Below are 25390 nucleotides of genomic sequence, written 5' to 3'. Positions count from 1 at the left end.
TTTTGTTTATGTGATGTATCACATTGATGGATTTTCGTATGTTGAACCATCCTTGTGCCCTGGGGATGAACCCCACTTGGTCGTGATGAATAATCTTTTTAATGCATTGTTGTATTCGATTTGCTAGAATTTTATTTAGGATTTTTGCATCGGTATTCATTAGAGATATTGGTCTGTAGTTTTCTTTATTTGTGCTGTCCTTACCAGGTTTTGGTATCAGGGTAATGTTGGCCTCATAAAATGAGTTAGGGAGTACTGTCTCTTCTTCAATTTTTGGAAGAGTTTGTGCAGAATTGGTATTAGATCCTCTTTGAAGGTTTGGTAGAATTCACTAGTGAAGCCATCTGGTCCCGGACTTTTGCTTTTGGGAAGGTTTTGGATGACTGATTCAATTTAGTTACTGGTGATCGGTCTGTTTAGATTTTCCAGTTCTTCATGGTTCAGCCTTGAAAGGCTATATGTTTCTAAGAACTTGTCCATTTCTTCTAGGTTGTTGAATTTGGTGGCATATAGTCCTTCATAGTATTCTTGGATGATCCTTTGTATTTCTGTGGTGTCCGTGATAACTTCCCTTTTACGTTTCTGATTTTGTTAATCAGTGTCTTCTCACTTTTTATCTTAGTAAGTCTAGGCAAGGGTTTGTCAATTTTGTTAATCTTTTCAAAGAACCAGCTCTTTGTCACATTAATTTTTTCTATTGTCTTTTTGTTCTCTATTTCATTTAGTTCTGCTCTAATTTTTGTTATTTCCTTTCTTCTGCTGACCTTGGGTTTTACTTGTTCTTCTTTTTCTAGTTCTTTAAGGTGTAACATGAGGTTATTTATTTGGGAGTTTTCTTGTTTCTTGAGATAGGCCTGTAATGAGATAAATTTCCCTCTTAAAACTGCTTTCGCTGCATCCCAAAAATTTAGGTAGGATGTATTTTCATTGTCATTTGTTTCTATGTATCTTTTGATCTCTCCTCTAATTTCTTCTTTGACCCAGTCCTTCTTTAAAAGTATGTTGTTTAATCTCCATGTATTTGTGTTTTTTCTTGCTTTCTTTTTACAGTTGATATCCAATTTCAAAGCCTTGTGATCAGAGAATATGCATGGTATGATTTCAATCTTCTTAAATTTGTTGAGACTGATTTTATGTCCCAATATATGGTCTATCCTTGAGAATGTTCCATGTACACTAGAAAAGAATGTATAGTCTGATGTTTTAGGATGAAGTGCTCTATAAATGTCAATTATGTCCATTTCATCTAATGTGTCATTTAGGGCTACTATTTCGTTATTTATTTTCTGTTTGGATGATCTATCCATAGCTGTCAATGATGTATTTAAGTCCCCTAGTATAATTGTGTTTTGGTCAATTTCTCCCTTTAGTTCTGTTAGTAGTTGCTTGGTGTATTTCGGTGCTCCCTGATTGGGGGCATAAATATTGATGACTGTTATGTCTTCTTGTTGTACAGTCCCTTCACCATTATGAAATGTCCATCTTTGTCTCTTGTTATCTTTTTCACCTTGAAGTCTGTTTCATCTGATATCATTATGGCTACACCTGATTTTCTCTGGGTACCATTTGCTTGGAGTGTCAATTTCCACCCTTTCACTTTGAGTCTATGCTTGTCCTTGTAGCTGAGATGTGTCTCTTGGAGACAGCATATGGTTGGGTTTAGTTTTTTGATCCAATCTGCTACTCTGTGCCTTTTTATTGGTGAGTTCAGTCCATTTACATTTAGGGTGATTATTGATATGTGAGGATTTCCTGTCATTCTATCTTTAGTTTTCTGGTAAGGCTGTGTCTCCATTGTTTCTTTGCCTTTTGTTGTTGTCTGTTATTTCTGTGTGGTGCTATTCTATGATGTTTCCCTCTGTTTCTTCTTTTATTTCAGTATATATTTCAATTCTGGATTTATTTTGAGTGGTTACCCTTAAGTTTATGTAAAAGAAAGTTTGATATTTAGAGTATTCCATTTTCTTCAGCACGCTTACTTTCTCCATTCCCATATTCCAGTTCAGGCCTTTACTCTCCCCCTTTGTGAGTTTTGGTTGCCACAAATTGTCCCTGTTGATGGTGGTCGAATAGCCTCCTTTAGTATTTCTTGTAGTGCAGGTCGTGTATTAGAAAATTCCCTCAGCTTCTGTATGTCTGGAAAGGTCTTTATTCCTCCTTCATATCTAAAGGATATCTTTGCTGGATATATTATTCTTGGCTCATGATTTCTCTCTTTCAATAGTTTGAATATTTGGTTCCACTCCCTCCTGGCTTGTAGAGTTTCTGCTGAAAAATCTGATGATAATCTAATGGGCTTTCCTTTGTAAGTTACCGTCTTCTTTTCCCTGGCTGCCTTGAGGATTCTTTCTTTGTCGTTGATTTTAGACAGCTTCAATACAATGTGCCTTGGAGAAGGCCTGTTGGGATTGAGGTAACTAGGTGTTCTATTTGCTTCTTGGATTCGAGGGTCCAGTTCTGTCCACAAATTTGGGAAGTTCTCATCGACAATTTGTTTGAATATATTCTCTGTTCCTTCTCTCTTTCTTCTCCTTCTGGTATGCCCATTATTCTTATATTGCTCTTTCTGATGGAGTCAGAAAGTTCTTGTAGAGTTCTTTCATTTCTTTTAAGTCTCAAGTCTCTTTCTTCTTCTATCTGTGTCATTTCCAGGTTTCTATCTTCGATGTCACTGATTCTTTCCTCCATCTGGTCAACTCTACTACCTAAGCTGGTTATTTCATTCTTAATTTCTTCTATTGAGTTCTTAATCTCCAGAAATTCTATTTGGTTCTTTTTAAGATTTCAATCTCTTTCGTAAAATGCTCATGCTGTTCTTTGATTGAGTTTCTGAGTTCATTTAACTGCCTATCTGTGTTTTCTTGTATCTCGTTGAGTTTTTTCAGAACTGCAATCTTGAATTCTCTGTCATTTAAGTCACATATTTCTGTATCTTTAAGTGCCTTCTCTGGAGATTTTTCACTTTCTTTCTGAGCTATCTTGTTGCCTTGGTTATTCATGGCGATTACTGGTTTACTATTTCTCTTCCTAGACATCTACAGGAGTGACTTCTGCAACAGGTTGATAGAAAGCGGTCTTTCTTTTGTTTGCCAGTACTTGTTGGTAGAATGTTTTATTATTTCTCCAACTGCAACTTATTTTTCTTCTCCCACACGGTAGTGCTATGTTTTCTCTGCACTATTCCAACTTCTCACACAATGGGGGGATTCCCTGGGAGACGGGCTTCTCCTCTATTAATAGTTCGTCTAGGTCACAGGGCGCAGTGTCCCGGTGGGTATGCGGAGAGCTTTTGATGTTCCAAAGCTCTTCCAGCTTCTGATTCAGAGCCCGTATATTTCAGCAGTTCTGTTTACTCCTGCAGGGATCCGCCCAGATAGGTGGGGCCAGGGGCGGGGTGAGCTGTGAGGGGTGGCCCAGAGCAATGGCGGTGACCACCACCACAGCCGATCCTGCTTCCACAGCTCTCTCCCCTTTTGCCGGAACTAGTTGGGCTGTGAATTTGTGTCTGCGGTACACAGTTCTCAAAATAGCAGATTTTCTGTTGTTTTGATCTGACACTGCTACTGTTTCACTTCTAGCACCGGGCAGGTGGGGGCGGGGCGAGCTCTGGGAGGGTAGGGAGGGGGCGGCTAGTCTCAGTGCCTAAGGCTCCGTTCTCTGCTCGGCAGTGCGGCTTAAACCACCGTTTTCAGCCTTTTTCCCTCAGTCTTTTCTCCGAGGTCTCTGCCGTGAGCGTTGGGTTCGGCCATGTTATATGCTGTCCCCTCAGCCCTGTGGAGCCCTGGCGGAGCCCTAGCAGTCCCAGTTCTTCCCTCTCCCGCAGCTGCGGTAGTTCCGGGAAGCAGCGAGCTCGGAGCACTGAGCGAGGTCTGCGTCCTGCCCCCGCGCGGCTCCGTCTCCGCTCACTTCTCCCTTTCCTCCTCCCTCCACTCGCGTGAATCTCCCACCTGTAGGTGATTTCAGTCGGTAGTGGGCCTCTTCGTCTTGCCTGTCTGCTGTGCAGGGAGTCCTTTGTGGAGTTTTTGTTGTTCGATTCTTTGTAAATTCCAGGGGAGCTTTACAGAGGCTCACCTCACTCCGCCATTTTTCCGGAAGTCCTCTCTATTTAATTTTTAATAGTAGTATTATAATAGACTTAATAAAATCTTTATATAGTGTATTCCAAAATTTTACATTTATTTCAAATTACTTTTATACTATTGTAAATGTTTAATTCCCTCTCGTGTTCATTTAGTGATTTACATAGAAGGCATACTGCGCAGACAAAGCAAGTTGGATTACAATTTTCATTTCTCTCCAATTAATTTTAAAACCTGAGACAGGAGCAAATTCATCAATCATGATGTTGAAATTATTTTTCAGGCTTACATAGGCACAGAAGGATATGATTATGGAGGTTTGAATCATTTCCCATCACTAACAAAACTGATGTGAATCATTGGTTTGCCATATTTTAAGACAGAGTTAGACAAGGACAACAATTATCAAAAGATATATTTTTTTTATGCTTTAAAATCCCTTATTTCTTATTATATAGCCTCACTGGCTAAACAATCCAAATTAATGAGTTATGTGCTAGTTATAGATACACCTATATATAAGAGTGGACATGAGTGTTATTGGTATTAGTTTTAGGAGAATAGGATTATTGGAGTCATTTTTGACTAGCATTCCAATGGGGTGCAGAGATTGTAGACTAGTCCTGAAATCAGAGTAGAGCATGAAGGTACAGACTTATAGCCACATGTTCCTAAGATCTTTATAGAGTTGTCCCAGTTTTTAATCTGTCTTAGACTCAGATATAAAATTTTCCAATGATTTTGTGAAACATGGGCCATTAAAATAATACTCCTGTTTTATTGAAACTGTTTTGTGGAATTTTTGTTATTTCCAACCAGAGGTGAACTAGACAAAAGACTAAGAAATATTGATTTTCCTTTCTCTCATAATTAACTGTATGGTTTAAGAAAACTTTAAAATTTATTTTTAACCTAAGTTTTCTTTTTGATAAAATGAAGATACATAGTTGTATGAGAATTAAATGAGGTGTTGTATAGAAAACACATAGCACAGAATCTCACACTTAAGGATGCTGTAATATCATAGCTGTTATCATTGAAGTATGACTCACTATAAAGTCATTTCTAAAGAGTGGTACTGCCTTAGAAAGTAAACGGAAATGTACAATTCCATAAGTGGAATTAGTACTACTTCATGAATGATAATCATACACCTGCAGACCTTTGATCAATGAGTAGAATTCTATAGGACAGAGAATATGAGGAAGGGATTTCAAGCTGATGGAGCTATATGGACAAATACCTGTCACTCACTATAAAACAGATAATATGCTAACTAGTCAGTTAAGAATTTGACACAGTGGGTTGCAGTGATATGGCTGGATAGGAAGATAGGATCCCATATTGCTATATGTTTTTCAAGGCTCATTCTTCCAACAAAAGTGTTGATTTCCTTTTTTTTTAATCTAAGAATTCCTTTCCATTAATGATCTTCTCTTTCCTATTCTGAGCACTCAAATATATAACTTAAAATGCTTTTTTTCTATTTATTTGATCTAAAAAATGCGTATTTTTTTCTCAGCTTAATATTTCTAAAGAATTGTCTTCCATGCTACTATCTGTTCTCTTTACTCCCCAAAGAATTTTATGCTCACTTCTTCACATTTTGGGCTGTTTTCATTTACATATCCTTCTTGAATCATTTCTGATTTGCTTTGTACTCCCCAAAAGACAGTGTGATGCCATGAACAGTACCACAAGTTTGGAAACCAGACACAATCGTTTCTACCTCAGCAATAATTACATAAATGATCAGGGAAACACTGGTCCATTGTTCAGCCTCATTTTTCTCATTTGTGAAAAATCAGTAAATTCATCTGTACCGTGGGTTTTAATGTGAGAATGAAAGGCCTTAATCTGCGTCAAGCACCTGCATAGTGGCTGGTATAGATTGAGAGACAGATGTGTTCATTCTATTTAATTCTGTTTCTTCCCAAGGGGTACAGTAACTGTTGCTCTGATACTATGTTACTTGACTCTCTGCCTTGACAGTTCTCCCCCTAAAACACTTTCCTTACTGTTTTTAATAAAGTTCAGTCTCCTTTAATCCTGTCCTAGCTTTCTTTTCTTCCTCTTCAGACTCTTAACTCCACAACCTTCTCTTCTCTATATAGTTTCTTTTAGTAGTCTTAGGCAGCCCAGTAGATTAAACTACTACCTTTACACTGTTTCCCAAATTTGTATTCTGCCTTCAGAGTTCTATCTCTGAGCTCTGCCCTGAGCATTCATTGGTCTATAGTATCAGAAATATAAATAATTGAATTAACTATCCACCTCTCACAAATATATATATATTCCTTGTGCACTTCCAGTCTGTTCCTTTCCCTCACCTCTGATCTTGATTTAGCTATCTATTTCTATTTCAATGTTGTTTTCACCTTTCTACTGCTGTAAAAAGAATAATAGTCTCCCAAGGATGTCCATATCCTAATCTCTAGAATTTGCAAATGTGTCACTTTACATGACAATGATATTTTGCAGACATGATTAAGTTAAGGATTTTGAGACGAGAATATCATTCTAGATAATCTAGGTGTATTCAATATAATCACAGGAGTAGAGTGTCTTGGTCAGTGAGAAAATACTATGACAGCACCAGAGATTGGAGTAATGTGCTTTGAAGATGGAGGAAGGGGCCATGGATCAACAAATTCAGGTGGCCTCTAGAAACAGAAAAAGGCAAGGAAATGGAATCCCCCTGAGAGCCTCCAGAAGGATCACAGCTCTTCCAACACTTTGACCATAGCCTGCAAAATGCATCTTGGACTTCTGGCATCAAGAACTGTAATAAATTTGAGCTGTTGATACATTTGTAATAATGTGTTACTCCATTATTAGGAAATTAATACACATACCTCCACATATACCAAGACTTTCCAAATGTAATACCTTTATGTACTTGCCTGCTGAGTTTCATATTTCCATAGTATTAACTTTATTTGAAGACTTTATCCAATAGAATGTATTTTCCCAACTCCAACATTAAGCCCCATCGGTGTGTCAGTTGCATTGCCACCAATTAGTTTATCAAAAATATTTGTATTGTGATTGATATCTCTTGTACTATTTTCTCAGAGCCATCTTTCTTATAGTGAATGTATGCAAATTATAAAAATTAAGAGATTTAGGTTTTCTCAGATGACTAAACATTTTCCTAATTACATATTTATATACATAAATTATGTTTCATATATTAGAAAAAATATAACAAAATTGTTATGCCTGTGTTGTAGACTGAATACTTGTGTCCTTCTAAAATTCATATGTTGAAATCTAATCTCTGATGTGATGGTATTTAGAGGTGTGGCCATTGGGAGACGTTTAGGTCATGAGGCTAGAAAGCTCATGAGTCAAGTCAGTGACCTTATAAAAGAAACATGAGAGAATTTCTTAGCCTTTTTCACCATGTGAATATTCAGCCAGAAGACAGCCATCTATGAAGTAGAAAACAGTCCCTCATTAGACATTAAATCTGCTGGTATATTGATAATGGGCTTCCAAGCGTCCAGTACTAAGAGAAATAAATGTTTGTTGTTTAAGTCACAACAATGGTATTTTTGTTATAGTGGCCTAAACAAATTAAGAAAAGCTGTAATTTCATAGTTGGTCACACGAAAAAGAATCTAAAAATAATGATAATATTAAATTGGAAAAAAGAACAAGTGATACTCAAGTAAGGCAAAAATTGCAAAGAACTTAGGCAAATCTCACAGTTTTGAAAAACATGAGAATAAAGAATTAAGCTCAAATTGCTTTATCATTTGCTCAACTACAGAAAGCAATACACTACAGAGTTACAAATGAGAAGTATTCCTCTCAAATTATAGACTTTGACTTTTAAAAATGACAATCATTTTTATGAATGACCGCATTATTAGTAATTGTAGATAATTTTTATAAAGAATAAAATTTCTCAAAGTTAAATAGGATAATATTTAAATACAAATTTTCTATTACAAGACTTGTAGTAACTTTATGAATTTTTAGAGTTTTAAATTTACTACTTAAAATCATTGCTAAATATTCAAGTTTAGCATAAGGAAAATTGTTACAGGTTCCCTGGTCCTTCCCCCAGGATGACTGAAGCTGAAAGTGGAAGGCAGTTCTCTATTTGTTACAAGTTCCTCAGGTGACTTTTTATGATCAGAGAAGTCTGAGGTACTGAACTGTAGGAACAATCACAAAAGGACCCATTATTTCTCTATAAAGTGTACTTGCTAGGTAGACAGTTTCTATCTCAAAAAAAGCATTTACTTTCCTTAACAGTCATACATATATTGAAGAAACATGGAAGATTTTTCAAACTTAAGAGTTTTGAAGCAAATAACATCAGGAAGCATCAGTACTTACTATTTTTTTATTCTCCACTTCAAAAGCAAAGTTATGATTATCCTCTCACTCTAAAGCCAAATGAAGTGAGTGAAGTATTTTGCAGTTTGGAAGTTAGAAAGAATCTTTAATTAATTTTGCTTAAGTTAGATTGCATTCATTCACTACTTATTATGATATGATAAATATGAGTCAAGACCAGCCAGGTATTTAATAATGTATCTATTGTATATTTTATCACATAGGATTAACTGAGAATTAGTCAAGGATTTTGAAGATTTTTAAAAAAGACACCATGCTTATTTATTACAATAGTAAAAGTGATAAGCACACATTCCCAGTGAACTGCATTTCAAAAATTGCAAGTGTTTTACTTTTTCTTTCCTTTCTTTCTTCTTCTGCTTCTTATTTTTTTTTTATTATTTTTTTTTTTAGCACTACTCTCTCCCTTTGATGTAATAATAAAATTGTAAATCAATCCATTATTTAGCATTAGGAATATATTGCCCTTATAATTAGTTCTATATAGATTATGTTTCTAAACTTTTCTAGGCTATTCCATAAAAGATTACAAATCCCATATTGTAGGTAAAATATTCAATGTAAAACTAATAACATTGCTAAGTAACAATTTAAATAAAACTGAAAATCTGTCTATAAACTAGGATTTTACCTTTATCACGAATGCTGGTACTTAAGGAAAAGCAATTTTAATGAGAAGTAAAATGAAGATTTTTAAAGGGGACTTCTGGGCATTTTCAATTGCTTAAAAGTTTATATTTCTGCTACTTTAAAATGTCTAATTTTATTTCTAGATTTTTTTTTTTTTATGCAGTACTTCTCAAAATACTTTTTGACAATAATAAATGATAAGTAAGAGGTAAGGAGGACCACTAATACCCATGGTAATTTTATTGAGAGGAAAACTGAGGATTCACTTTTTTAAGTGAGTACCAGAGTTACCCAAGTTCCAGTTTTAATTATTCATATACATTTGTTTAATAAATTCTTTTGTTTTTTAACTTTTATTTATTCAAGTGTGTTTTCCAGGACCCATCAGCTCCAAGTCAAGTAGTTGTTTCAATCAAGTTGTGGAGGACACAGCTCACAGTGGCCCATGTGGGGATCTAACCAGCAACCTTGTTAAGAGCAGCGTGCTCTAACCAACTGAGCTAACAGGCCGCCCCTATTCGTATTTTTAAAGGTTAAAAAAACTGATTTCCCATAATTTTCTCCTTCTCTCTGTCTCTCTCTCTCTCTTTCTTTCTTCTGTTGTTTTTGCTTTCTAGCATAATGAAAAATACATGTGGATTTTCTTAAACCAACCAAAAAGAGTACTGGTATTCACCAGCTGTACATATTTTGAAAAGGTTATATAATAGGTCTCAGAATCAGATTCATCATGTTCAGAATGAGGAAATAACATCTGCCCCTTAGACTTATTTTGAAGATTATGTGAGATAATATCCTAGCATTTGTCACACAAAAAATTCTCATTAAATTTGGTATTTATTAATAAGCCATTCTTGTTTCTACTCCTGAGATAGTCTTGTTTCTCTTTCTCATATTTATGCATGTCAAACCAAAATTATCACATTTCTCTAAGGTTCTTTAAAATGCAGAAGTTTAGATACTCTAGAAAACCAGTAAATGCCCTAAGAATTTGATTTTATCAAAAAAATTGATTTTCAAACATTACTCTCTTAGGGGACTGTAGAGTGAAACAATATTCTTTGAAAACTTTATTTTTTTATTTATTTTTATTTTTTTGGTAAATGCCCATGTCTTCACAATTTTTGAGCACATCATTGTAGAATATAAGCATGCTAACAAATAAAATGCTGTTTATGGCTTTCTCTCATTGATGTACACAGTGATGCAAGAATGGTTATTATGTGATGTTATAATCACATCTTCTCCCCTTTGGTGAAGTAGTAATGCCACCATGGGATGATAGAGACAGGTAGACACATGATACCTGGCACTGGACAAATAAGATAGACACCAGTTTATGAGTCACACTCACTCAGGGCCCAGAGTACTGCACTCTAAGCAGAGCCACACAAGGGCTGCCATCTGGAACAGAGTGAAGAACGAGGGGCAGTGGGAGGCAGACCCACATGAAGGTATGGTGCTCTCTGCTTCTTCCTGCAGGATGTGCTGGACTTGTATGAATCATTCTGTGGGCTGGCATGGAACTGAAACCTGCTACTCAATGGTAAACAGAAATTTCACTTTGTCCATTTGATAAGGAGGATTGTTTACCTAGAATACCTTGCATATAGGAGCAGAGAGAAGGCATTCAACTTTTGGTTAGATCATTTGAGGTTTTCCTAATTTCACCAGTCAAGGTTGCACACAATATTGGACCTTAACTTAGACATTATAGCTAATGTAAGAGAAAGTCCAGGGATTAATATGGTGAGTTTCCACCAAGCCAACAGTCCCAAACAAGGTTGTATAACTCAAATATTCAGAATAAGCCCCTGTATATACATGAAAATGGAGAGGAGGCATTTCCCAGGACAAAAAACTGAAATCTATTTGCCTGATGGGTATTTGCTAGATTCCAGACACTTCAATTAATTTTTAGTGCAATTACTTTTACTTTTTAATGTATTGGAAATACACTATTGTTTGAACAGCTTTTTTTAACTCAAAACAAAAAGACAAAATTATGCTTAATTCTAATCACTCTTATACACACTGAAAAAGTAGTCTTAGTTTGAAAAGAATATCAAAATTATAATTTTGTTTCCTTGTTCTTTCTATTGCTGGAATGTTAACAATGTCTTTTGGTAAGTTCCTATCAATCAAATTAGTGTTTTAAATAGATTTTTAATGAAAAATATAAATTTTGTTTGTTTAAAAGATGACTTAGATGTACCTCTAGTGATTAAGGTTAGTTTCAACTTCTTTGTACTTTCTCTTTCCAAATCATGCTAATAGTTCTCAGAAATATTATAAAGATAAACCGAAAAGCACTTTGAATAAATGAAATGGTATATAAATGCAAATTAATAGCATTAATATATGTTATAATTATACATTAAATCTTACAATGTGAAGCACTGTCTTAAGTTAGGATATGTTCCCTGGGGGAAGATAAGAATGAAAGAGTTCACAAAAGGACAAATATGATGGTTAAAGTAGAATGAAACTTGCACATATACAAAAGAAAAGTAAGAACGCTAAGATTATTTAGCCTGGAAATATGAAGAGATAGAGTGAATATAATTGAGTTATTTAAGATTTTGAAAGGTGTAGTAAAAATTGATAAGATCCTTTTTATATGCTATTCCGTAACACAAGGAGAGATCACTCAAAACTAATGGAAGATTAATTTGAAAGGAACAAAAGGAAATAGTTAATCTTCACATAGTGTAAACTCAAACCACATACTTCAATACCATAGTGGATTTTAAATTAAAATACAGAGGCTATGTTTTAAAAATAGGAAAAAAAAATTGACATTTATAAGCTAAAGCAATTTTCCATATTAAATGGAGTTAAATCAAAAGGCATATCCAACGTAATTAAATGATGATCATCAGTATTAGTAATATAGTTATTTCATCTCTCAATTTAGGTATAGAATTAGCAATGGACCAAGAAGACTGCTGAATTTTTATCATTCTTGAATCATTTGTAATTTTATTTTCAAGGAGCAAATCACTGAACCAGTTGATGCATCTATACCTCATCACCATCACACTCATTAGTCATTCCACATTCTTTATTTCTCTTATTATTGACCTGGATTCCTTTAATTAATTTAAAATTTTACCTATATATATAACTTAAGCAGCCAATTAATTATTGGAAGGCCTTCTTCAAAACCAAATATTGTATATTAAAGTTTGAATTTTGCAAACTTATTTTATATTGAGCTGGGGAATGAATTCAGTAAGCACATGATTTTCAATACTTTGCATTGTTTTAATTATACAAATTAATACTTTAGCAATTTAAATCTGAATATTTGGAAAAGGAAGATGCATTTTAATCATCTATGCACTTTTATAGAAAGCAAATGTGAGAAATAAATTATTTCTATTCAAATATTTGGGGACATTAAAAAAGAGGGGAATAAAAGTAAATATATGAAGGTGAATATAGAAAGGTTTTTCTACCTACAAATAATAATGATATATATTTGTTATTTTATGTATTTTAAAAAAAACTAAAATAGATCAAATTAATTTAATGTAATTTTTAACATTAATAAATATGACACTGACAGCTATTAACAGTTATTAACTGTTAATATCATTTTTATTAATTAATATTGCATCTAGAACGTTTTGAAAATGAAAGCTAGTTATATTTTGAGGGACTAAAATTTTACCAGAACAAATGTTTGCTTCAGAAAAAAAACAACAAACAAACAATAAACAGTCATATGGAGTATCATTTTCTCTACTAGAGAGACTTGACAGCACAGGCATCAGTCCCCTTTTATTTGGTTGTTAGATTTTTTCCTGGGCAGTGACCCAATGTTAGAGAATTATAGGTTCTAGGAACAATTCAATAGGCCCATTTCTGTTGAAAGTTGATTTTATTCTTACAGCTCAAGATTTAGTGACTAAGGAGTTTGCTGAAATGGGAACTTGAACAATACTCTACTGGGCTGATAGGTTAAGATTTGCAAACTCAGAAAATTCAAAGCACAGTATATGATAGCTGTGACTTTAAGTTAGATCTTCTAATAACTAAAGTCAAGAAATGAGAAATGTTAAGAAAAACTGGATGCACATATTGAGTCCTAATTGGGAGATGTGAGAGGAAGTTAGGAGAAGCTGAGAGAAGTGGTATACATTATGAAAGGGAAAGTGGTAGTTGTTTTGTTTTGTTTTTTGTTAAGTGTCTATATGCAGTAAATATATGCTTTAATCATTATTATATTATTTGAGGTAAATTTTTTTGGAGTTAGAAAAAGATAATTTTCATGAAAAAAATTTATAAAAGTATGGCTATAGAACCCACTTTCAAAGATTAAACAATTTGCTAGTGTGGCATAAGGAAGCCCTAAGCTCTAAATATGTGCTTTCATTCTATGGCTAAATTTTAATATAATGAGGTTATAAAAGATATTTAAATATCCCAAAGCACTCAGTTACATATTGAAACTTAATTGCTCCCCCTATGAAACCATTAATGCCATCATATTATGATTTATATGCCAACTTATGGTTGCCATTTTCTTGTAATGACCTGAATGTTATTCAAATATATCAATCCCATTAGAATTTATACTTAGAAAATAAATTGTTAATTTAAGTAATTGTCAGTCTGGTCATTTTCTCTTGTAAGAACGTTATGATCAAGTCTATAGACAATTAAAAAAATGATTTAACTGATGATGCCTTAAAATTAGAGCATGGTGAATACATATCCCTTTGGTAAAATTAATCAACTTTTATATTTTCTTGAATAGCCACCATTTTAAAATTAGATATTCTTACCATATTTTAAAGTAACATAGGAAGAATAGACAGGGTAATGTGCCTCAATCTTCAAACTTTGAAAGAGCATATACACATCAGAAAATGGAGACTTGGAGAAGAATAATGACTGTCCACTTTTCCCAAAAAGTTTATATCATGTTCATGTCTTATATATCTTTATTTGAATTAGAAAGCAATGCTAATACAAATGTGGAACATGTAGATAAAGTCTATTGGTGGAGATTTGTATGGTATCCTGGGACAACAGAGATAAGTTAAAATAACATATGAATATCAACTGCTATTTATAAAGAGACACTCACAATTATATGGCTGAGAAAAATGTACATCCAAAGAAACAGAGAAATAATTTACAGTTGCAAATTTTCTGATGTAAAAGCCATAAGAAAAGGGAGGTCAGGGACCTACATGCAGGATCAAAACCTCTCTAAAGATGAGTCGAGCTGAGGAAAATATAAAGGCCATCTTGGTCACTAATAAATTTCTCTTTTAGTTTTCTCAATTTCAGTAAACAAAAGAGAAGATACGAATATATAGGATTATTTAAAAAATGGTATTGTACTTGTTGCACCACAATGGCATATGTAATAAGGGCAGGCTTGGGATGTTTGAATCTAGGTTTCCTGAACAACAGATCATCTTGGAGAGTGGACTTCAGCCAAAGCAAGTCTGACATTCAGACAGAACTTGAAGTGTCTAACAGAGAAGAAAAACAAATTCTTCTGCAGATTAAAATTATGATAATACAAAGAATCTATTGTGATATATTTAACATGTGGAAATATTATTGATATCTTTCTGTTTACTCTCTTTCTATTATTGGTGGTGGTGGTGGTGGTGGTCACTTTAAACTTTTAAGTGAGTTCACAGGTCACTTATGTTATTGCACTTAAATTATTTTAGTCTAGGTATTAATAGGGTAGGTAGATAGACAGAAATGAGCAGGAGAAGGAGAGACTTATCCCGATTAGAAAGCCCCTTGCTGTAGCTCCTACGTGGGTCAAGACCCTTTGCAGCTGCCCTCACTTAGGGCACCAATACTTTACTAACCCAGCAGGATTCCAGGCTTACACATACCCCTACATCAGAGGGATGTGTTTACAAATGCCCCTACATCAAAGGAATGCATTGTTAGAAGCCAGAGAAGGGAAAAAGACATCCCACTGATCAGAGTATGCATCCTGCTTCTCAGGAACATTTTAGTGAGCCTCTCACACAAACCCTAAAAAGAAAATGGACAGAAACTGCCTGAGAAATAAAAAGGAGGACGAGGCACCTCAGCGGGCAGGTAAAGGAGATAAAGAGAAGGGAGAGGGGGAGACAGTTTTACCCATAGAGATAAAAACCTTCACATAATGTAAGGAGAGGCTGCTTCGCTCTCTTGGGTCAGCCTGCTCCATGTCTCAGAGTGTTCTCGCTTTTACTAATACACTTCTTGCTATTCTATGCTGCACAAACTCTCTTGACTGAATTCTTTCCTTCAAGAAGACAAAGAGCTGAGGTACAATGTCATTTCCGGTAAAGTATGTTTCTTAACTAAAAGTTTTCTACTGATTGTATAAAATAAAATAAACACCAAGTTGTGGAGAGACTTCTGTATTTTCAGTTTATATTAATTTACATATTTCTTGATCTTTCATGTTAATGATATATCACTTTAAACCTATTAACACATTACAATTTACCAAAATGGTTCGTTAACATACTATTTTATTTTCATAATATAACCAAGTTATCATCCATTTATAAGTACAGTGTATTTACAGTTTATATCTAAAGTGTTGTCCAATAACCATCTGCATTAGAATCACAAGAGATAATTTACAAAAACTCACTTGAGCACCTCTCCACACTAACTATATCAGAATCGCTAGAATGTAACTCAGGGATTTGCACTGCTTTGTGGGAGAGAGAGAGAGAGAGAGAGAGAGAATACATAGAATATAGACATAAAATGATAAAGTATATAGACATAAAGTGATAAAGTAAATAAAAACATATATGCATGGGAAATGTGCACAGCAATCACAGTATTACAATAGTATATATATATATATATATATATATATATATATATATATATATATATAATAGAGTACTATCTTCTAGTATTACAGATTTTTTTTTTTTATTATATGTCTTAAAGGTTGAATTCATTTCAGGATTCATTTCAACACATATATCTTTTATTTCCATTATGACCCAGGAGATATACTATGTTCCAGTAATGCAAAGAGTAGTGAGATTGAGAAATACATGTGATTCTTTTCCTCAATAAACATGATTCATAAAATAGTAAAGCTATGGTATTTATATCCAAATATGACTCACAAAATCATAAGTTTATATTTTATATATCCCTAGGGCTATAGTACTCATATTCCTTGGGATTATTTTAACAAAATGTATATGTACTAGCTACATTGGTACTGATGTAGTACAATCAGAAAGGTTAGGAAGAAATGATAGAAATTATATAAATTCTTTACATTTACAAATTTTTTGGCCAGTGTTCCCCAAACTATCATTGATGGTATGTATGTGAGATAGTTTTACATAATTATGAACATTTTAATTTTATTTTGTACACTTACTAAAATGTACAACTCAGAATATACACACATAAAATCTATGATTCTATGGATATTATTGCTTAGGAGGAGGCTCTCTTGGGAATGCTTTAATATTCTAACTTGTTTTGATCACCTAAATTATAGAACCGGTACTCAGGTATGTCAATGACAGCTTCAAAACTGCAGAAACTTAGTCGTCCCCTGTGAGTATTCAGATGCCTGGCTAAGCAGAAACAACAGGAGAAGCTCAATTGCATATTTGCCTCTGAATTTCTATGCACAGTTGTGATATATTAGATCATATATTGTAATAAGATTTCTAGAGATACACAGATAGGGCAAAATCCATTATGAGCAAATAATTTGGTAAACATTGCATTCAGCATCTAGTAGATGTCTACCATGAGTAATATGGTCAGAGTATCTAACAATAGAGGCTATAAAATATTTAGTGATTTTAAATCTTATGTGTTATTTAACTAACGTTTTATTGGACAAGAGACTGAAGGCAGTAGGAATTAACATTATCCTACCGCACTGAACGAGAATGAAAAGCTCAACAGAAAAATATAGAAAGTAATTGTCTATCAGGTGGAATTTACTAACAGAACAAACAGATTCGTAGCAGATGTGTTATTTTAAAAGCAAGTAGGGATTTTCTAATTATTATTATTATTTCTTTATCACTAAAACCCCAAAAGAGCAAAAGTGGAATTTAGAAAGTGATATTTTACGCAATTAAAAAATTATTATTATCGAAGTAACATGCCAACCATAGTGAAAAGAGTAGCACAGAAATTCCAACAGTAAAAAGCAACTGAGAATTGGTGAACTATAGTTAAGTGAAAGAAGGAAGCAGAACCACCTTGAGAGTTGGTGCAGGATTTTGGATTGCTGTGTTTCCTAGGATGTTACACAGAAATTCAGGAAAAAATAGAGAAAAACGTAAATTTCTTTTAAAAGTTCAAAGAAAGTTTTTAAAAATCAGTTGACTAAATTAAATTAAAACAGTATATAATGTAATAGTATAAAATAATGCCATAGGGCTTATTTATGAGAACTTTATAGAAAAATATAGTGTTGTATTAAGTTATTTTTCCTTACTCATATTTATTTACTTTTGTGAAACAGTGTCTTGAAAACAAAGTAGTTTTGTGAAACCAATCAACTATTTTTTTTACTTGTATCAGTAATTAAAAGTAAGTGTGCCTTTTTATATCAATAGAAAATAATTCTGTGAAAGCAACATAAAAATTGTATTTTATTTTATATCAATAATTCTTCGAGTGCTAAAGTGTGAGATATGAATGCTCTCCTATTATTTTGCATAACTATAAAAATGACAGTGGGTTGTAAAATCAGCAATTTTAAGTGTATCCTTTAAAAAATAGAATATTTTGTTTAATTTTAGGTCCACTTTTGGCTATGTGTACATGCAATTTAATTGCTCTAAAATTATTGGCAATTTTTACAATCCTTAAGAGTAAATAAAATTATATTTTATTATAGTTAATTATTAATCAATAGAGGTCATATGATGGATGTAATAAAAAATTCTACCACCTAGTGGATAATTGCTATTAGCTTTTGAGATACAGATTTCCAATCCATAATCTGTGTGTGTTTTAAATACCCATAATAGAGAACAGTTTATAGAATATGATTCAATTACATAAATAAAGAGCATTGTCTATAGATAGATTATGCTCTCTGATGCATATAAACATACTTTTTAATTAAAATAGTTTGTGATCTTTTTATTTACTTTATAATTTCACAACTTAATATTATTTTGCAGTATTAGGAGATAGAAATCAATGAGTAATGCATTTAAATGCAAAAAAATCTACATAAAATATAGTTGCTGTCATTTAAATATAAATGAAAAAAATTAAATGTGTATATAAATGTGTGTATGTATGCATGTATTATTATATTTGCCAGTATGTATGTGTGCACATAAACTCAAATCACATGTTTGTATATATATTTGGACTGCAAATGATCTAACATTTTTAACCACATTTTTAAACTTAATGCTCTTTACACTTGCCTTTGAATATCTGTGCAGACCAAATGCAAATTTGCATGTGCAATATTTGGTATCCTGTTTACCGTGATTACATAGGGTTTGCATTTCTTGAGGGATTATACAAAACTGAAAGAAAACAAACTCAAAACCTCAGAGGAAAAATGAACATATAACTTAAAAGATTTTAGAAAATAAGTGTGCTATATTTGAAGATATTGTCAGTTACACTAAAGATAAATATTATACTTTAAAACATCAGTTTCATGTACCGAATCACATAATTTGTGGCATAGATATGCTTTAAAAGAAGAAATTAAATCCCTATGTCAGATTTGCACTAGACAATGGCTAATAAATGAAAGGAGAGTTAAAATAAAAATTTTAAAAGATAGTACCAAGTGCTGACATAGATGCTGAACTACTGGAATTTTCATTAATTACTGGTGGCAATGCAAAATGATACAGTCACTTTGGAAAACAGTTTGGCAATATCTTATAAAGTTAAACTAATATGTGATTAGACTACTATATGATTAAACAAAGATTTTTTCCCATATAAAAACCTACACACAAATATTTATAGTGGCTTTATTTATAATTGCTAAAAATTGGGGACGGGAGATTGGGGGTGATTGGATAACAAACTAAGGTGCACCCATATAATGGATTACTGTTTAACAATACAAAAGAACAAACTGTTAATATACATAATAGCACAGATGAATCTACAAGGCAATATAAGTGAGGGAGACAAGATTCAAAAGGATACCTACTGAATGATTCCATTTGTATAAATATCAGTGATTACCTGTGACTGGGACTGTGAAAGGAATTGATTATAAAATAATAGTAAATTTCTTGGTGTAGTTGAAGTGCTCTATAGCTTCACTGTAGTGAAGCATACATGCCTCTATGTATTTTTCAACTCTCATCTGAATTGCATACCAAAAATGGTGAATTGCAGTGGCTTTAAATTAGATAGATAGATAGATAGATAGATAGATAGATAGATAGATACATACATACATACATACATACATACATACATACATACATAAAAGGAATGATGATTTAAGACAATGATCAGGAATATTCTTGTTCCTTATTTATAATATCTAAAATGCAAGTAACATTGTTCTTGAGAATATAAATTGGTAAATGAGTGTTAATATTATAACATAATGGAGCAAGTTCAGATTTGAGAACAGAAAGTAAAATTTCCATTAAGATATAGAAGTATAACTACTTTGATTTAAGTCGGCTAACATAAATATGCAAGTTAATTGAAGTTAATAATTCCTACTATCAGTTTTTGAAAGATTGAAATAATTTTCTTTTTATGCCTGGCAAATAGCAGGAACTCTAAAAACCTTATTTTTCAATAATTATATTACTATTACAATAGTAATAATATCCATGTAACTATTATATTCAACTAGATTCCAAAATTAAGCTGCCTAAATGGACCACAATTAAACTTCCTTGTTTGTAAAGAATTAGAAATTTTATCCTAAGTAAAAACTTGCACATATTAGTACTTTACAGTGCAAGCTCTATCTTCCCAATATGGGCAGAAAATAACCTAACATCATTTTATAAACATAATATACATGAAATATCTATTATTTGTGATATTCAAATACCCATATAGACTTGGATGGATTTTTTTTTTTTCTTTTTATCTTTTTTTTTTTTTTCTTTAGTGCAGCAATCAATGTCAACTAACCTGAAATCTTAAATTTGTCTAAGGGGGGTGGGGGGTGGGAGATGAGGGTAAGGGGGATCAAATATATGGTGATGGAAGGAGAACTGACTCTGGGTGGTGAACACACAATGGGATTTATAGATGATATAATACAGAATTATACACCTGAAATCTATGTAATTTTACTAACAATTGTCACCCCAATAAATTTAAAAAAATTGTCTATAGTAAAAGAGCCACTGTTTTATCGTGTCCTTTGGTTGTCACTCTGTTTATCTACTACAATTTTATCGCTATTTTCTAAAGTATTTTCTTGCCATTTTTTTCTTTCTTTTTAATCAAAAGAACAGAAAAAATGGCTTTTGTCAAAGAATCTGAAATGATAGAAAATGTGTATTCACTAATCATTTACCATTTGCCTATAAAAAAATAACTCCCTGAATCACATTTATATCATTGTAAATGAGACAATAGTATCTATCCTTCTTTAAAAATACACTCTATTCCTAACTTTTCCCTTGAAAATATTTGCACAAACTATTTCTTTACTCTTGTTGTCTTTTTTATGCTCTATCATTTAGGATCTGTGTTTTTTTAAATCAAAATAACCATGAACTTTTTAAGATAGTAATGTACTTTCTCTCAATGTCTCAGTCACATCCACTCCCTCTTCAAGAGGGACAATCACAGTTCACATCCAGTTATTCTATGAAGCCAAAAGTGTTTTGTATCTGGTGCTAGGTGGTCCTTAAGAGTAGATATTGATGTGGTTCATCATATTTATAACCCAGAAACCAGAATTTTATTTTCTGCCCATAGTTAGTTATTACATATTGGGAGATGAAAGTAACTTCAAAATACTATGAATTAGTGAAGTGGAAAATAAAAAGTGCATAGCATTCACTAGTTCAGAACAATAATTAATCTTGCTTTTACAGAAATGGAGAGAACCGATGCCCACTCATTTTCCATTTAGCAAGTATGCATGGCACATAAACTGATAATTTAAACACAATTGAATCTGTCATAGTATTTGTGCTCAAGTAATATAAGTTGGAAGAATGAGTAAGTGAATGATATACATAACTAGGACGATATATTAGCTTTGCTTTTTTTTTTGTTTTTTGTTTTTTTGGGGGGGAGAAAAGTTCAGATTCCAATTGCATGCTGGCTAAGAACTGAGGTTTTAAAAATAAATAGCAGAGGTGACCTCATAGGAATGGTGGCAGTGAAGTGGTCTGCTTGAGTTCTCGAACTTACCACAAATTGAATATCTATAACCCATCAAAGGAGGGCTCATTGCACAGAGACTCATAGGAGGATTACTTGAAGGTGGGCAAAGTGGGCAAGCAGGAGAAGAGGGAAGGGAGCGGAATGGAGACACAGCCACATACTTGGCAGCAGAGACATAGGGGTCCCAGGAAAGAACAGAGACCACAAGAGCCAGGAGGTGGGCTCTTTCCCTGCATCCCACAGCTGATCTCTCCTGCTGAGAGAGCATCATATCCAGGATTTGAGGCAGTAACCTCAGCTGAGACCTCCAGCTGAGCCCTAGGTCCTACAAAGGAAGTAAACACCATACCTGCCCTGCCCCCACTCTCCCAATCCTACACCCACCCTTTCAGAGACTCAAGCTGGCCCCTGAACTGAGGAGTAGTTTTAGATTACAGAGGAGCCTTAGCACTCAGGATCTGGGAAGACCTGGTTTGCAGCTGTGACCCAGGGAAGAGGCTGGGAAGAGTGTGACACTGCTGGGCTGGGAGACAGAAGACTCCTCTATCCCCAGCTCCCACCTTTTCTGGCCTGCCTAGGGCAGGGCAATTACAACTGTGGAGACACTCCCAGGGGTCAGCCATAGGTGGAAGAGGCAGCTTGGGGCTTTCAGCAGCTCAGAAATCTCGCACCCGCTACACACACACACTCACAGAAGAAGTGCCCTAAGACTCAGGGGACCTGGACACAAGGCTGGCTGTGGTACTCTCAGGGCACATATGTGTGGGCAAGAGCAGAAACTGCACTGACATTGTAAAAACTACCATCCAGACCCCATAGCCCCACTCATCTAGAACTGCAGTGCCAGGGTCACTCTGAGCACTAGGTGGCTGGCTCTGCCTGCACAAGAAGCAGAGGATTCTTTGGTACAGAAGAGGATAACCTGGAGATTATTTGGTGGTCTTAAGCCAAGAATTGTGCTCCTTTTTCTTTTTGTTTTTTTCTTTGTATTTTGATATTTTTCCCTGTGTTGAGTATGGGCTATCAGTTGTTTTCACATGTGAGTATATTTGTTTTCTTTCTTTGTTGTTGTTGTTATGTTTGGTGATTTGCTTTGTCCTGAAATTGCCCTACACCAGGGCCCAGTCCAAGATGCACAAGATTCAACACAACCAAAGGCAACTCAAGACCAAACCAGAGTATTACTGAGTTTGACCTACAAGTGACCCAGAGGGAATTCTCTACAGGCACAAGAGCCCATAGGGGCCAAGCCTCATTTGAGTGGTCAGCCCTCACGCTGTAGATCATGCACTATGGGCAGAGCCAAGTCTCACAACTAGTCACCTAGGAGTCAATCCCACCTACTGACAAGCCAAAAGTAATGAAAGCTCAACTTTAACGGGACAATATATACAACACAAGGGTCACCTTTGGAGGACATGCACAGGAGAATGAGGAAGTGGTGTAAGTCAAATATTAAGGTTACATACTACATAAGATCATCCAGCAAAAACCAAGAACCCTAGGGCATCTACCTAACCCATCAAAGCAATCAGAGAGTCAGCCAGATTTGGGAAACAAAGAAACATGTCCCAAATAAAAGAAGAGAAGAAACCTCCAGAATTGGAACAAAATGAAATAGAGGTAACCAACCTATCAGGGACAGAGTTCAGAACACTGATGATAAGAATGTTTAAGGAGCTTAGTGACTACATAAAGAAGGATAGAGAAATCATAATGAGCAACCAGTTAGAACTAAATAATACAATAACTGAAATAAAGAACACACTTGAAGGAATTACCATTAGGTTAAGTGAGGCAGAGGATCGAATCAGTGACTTAGAAGACAAGTTAGCAGAGATCACCCAAGTGGAACAGCAAAAAGAATAAAAAACAATGAAAATGGTTTAAGAGACATCTGGGATAACATTAAGCACTACAAGATATGCCTTATAGGAATACCAGAAGATGAAGAGAGACAGCAAGGGATCTAGAACATATTTGAAGTAATAATGACCAAAGGAAATTGACATCTGTTGACGGAAACTGACATAAAACCGCAGGATGTGCTGAGAGTTCCAACAAGGATGAATCCCAACAGGTCCACACCAAGACACATCATAGTTAAAACAGCAAAGGTTAAAGACAAAGAGAGAATCCTAAAAGCAGCAAGTAAAGACAGCAGGTTACATACAAGGGATCTCCTATAAGACTATCAAATGACTTTTCTACAGAAACTTTGCAGGCCAGAAGGGAGTGGCAGAAGATACTCAAAGTGATGATAAACAAAGGGCTACAACCTAGATTGCTTTATCCAGCAAGCTTATCATTTAAAATTGAAGGAGAGATAAAGAGTTTCTCAGAAAAGAATAACTTAAAGGAATTTATTACCACCAAGCCAGCATTGAGTAAATATTAAAAGGGATTCTGTAAACAGAAGAAAGATGAAAACAATCTAATTACAAATTAAAAAATGGCAATAACTATGTAACAATCAATAATCACTTTAAATGTAAATGGATTAAATGCTCCAATCAAAAGACATAGGTTGGCTGAGTGGATAAGAAAGCAAGACCCTTGCATATGCTCTATACAAGCGACTCACCTCAGATCAAAACACACACACAGGCTGAAAGTGAAGGGTTGGAGTAAGATTCTTCATACAATTGGAAATGGGAAGAAAGTTGGAGTAGCAATACTTATATCTGACAAAATAGATTTTAAAATGAAGACTATATTAAAAGACAAAGATACGCACTACATAATAATAAAGGGATTGATCCGAGAAGAGGACATAGCCCTAGTAAACATTTATGCTCCCAACATATGAGCACCAAAATATATAAAACAGATATTGACTGACACAAAGACAGAGATCAACAGTAACACTATCATAATAGAGGATTTCAGCACATCTTTGACAACAAGGGACAGGTCTTCCAGATGGAAAATCAACATAGAAACAACAGCCTTGAAGGACACATTAGATCAGTTTAATTTAATTGATATTTTGAGAGCATTTCACCCCAAAGATGCAAAATACATGTTCTTCTCAAGCACACATGGAACATTTTCCAAGACAGACCACATTTTAGGCCACAAAACAAGTCTTGATAAATTTAAGAATATTGAAATCATACCAACTGTCTTCTCTGACCACAGTGTTATGAAATTAGAAATCAACTACAGAAAAAAAATAAATCAAAAACAACAACTGGAAGACACACAAATACATGGAGGCTGAATAACATGTTACTAAATAATGAATGGGTTAACAATGAGATCAAGGAAGAAATCAAAAGATATCTCGAGACAAATAAAAATGAACACATGACAACCAAAAATCTATGGGATGCAGCAAAAGCAGTCTTAAAAGAGAAATTAATAGCAATGCAGGCCTACTTAAATAAACAAGACAAATACAAATCAACAGTTTATCTGTACACTTAAGAGATATGAAAAAAAAAAAAGAATAACAAAATAATCCCAAAGGGAGTGCAAGGAAGGAGATAATAAAGATCAGATCGGAAATAGATGAAATAGAGACCAGAAAACAATACAAAAGATCAATGAATCCAAGAGCTGTTTTTTGGGAAGATAAACAAAATTGACAAACCTTTAGCCAGACTCATCGAGAGAGAGAGAGAGAGAGAATACCCAAATTAATAAAATCAGAAATGAAAGAGAAGACACCAGACACCACAGGAAAAAGAAAAAAGAAAAAAGGAAATGAAGAAATTCTTATGAGCAACTATATGCGAACGAATCAGACAATCTGAAGAAACAGAAAATTTTCTAGAAGCATACAACCTTCCAAGGCTAACTCAAGAAGAAATGGAAAACCTGAATAAACTGATTACTACCAGGAAAACTGAATCAGTAATCAACAGCCTCCCAAAAAAACAAAATCCCTGGACCAGATTGCTTTACACGTGAATTTTACATAACATCACAAAAGAATTATTACCTATTCTCCTCAAACTATTCTACAA

Source organism: Rhinolophus sinicus, linkage group LG05 (genome assembly GCF_036562045.2).
Source record: "Rhinolophus sinicus isolate RSC01 linkage group LG05, ASM3656204v1, whole genome shotgun sequence".
Taxonomy (NCBI): domain Eukaryota; kingdom Metazoa; phylum Chordata; class Mammalia; order Chiroptera; family Rhinolophidae; genus Rhinolophus; species Rhinolophus sinicus.
This window is presented reverse-complemented; position numbering follows the sequence as displayed.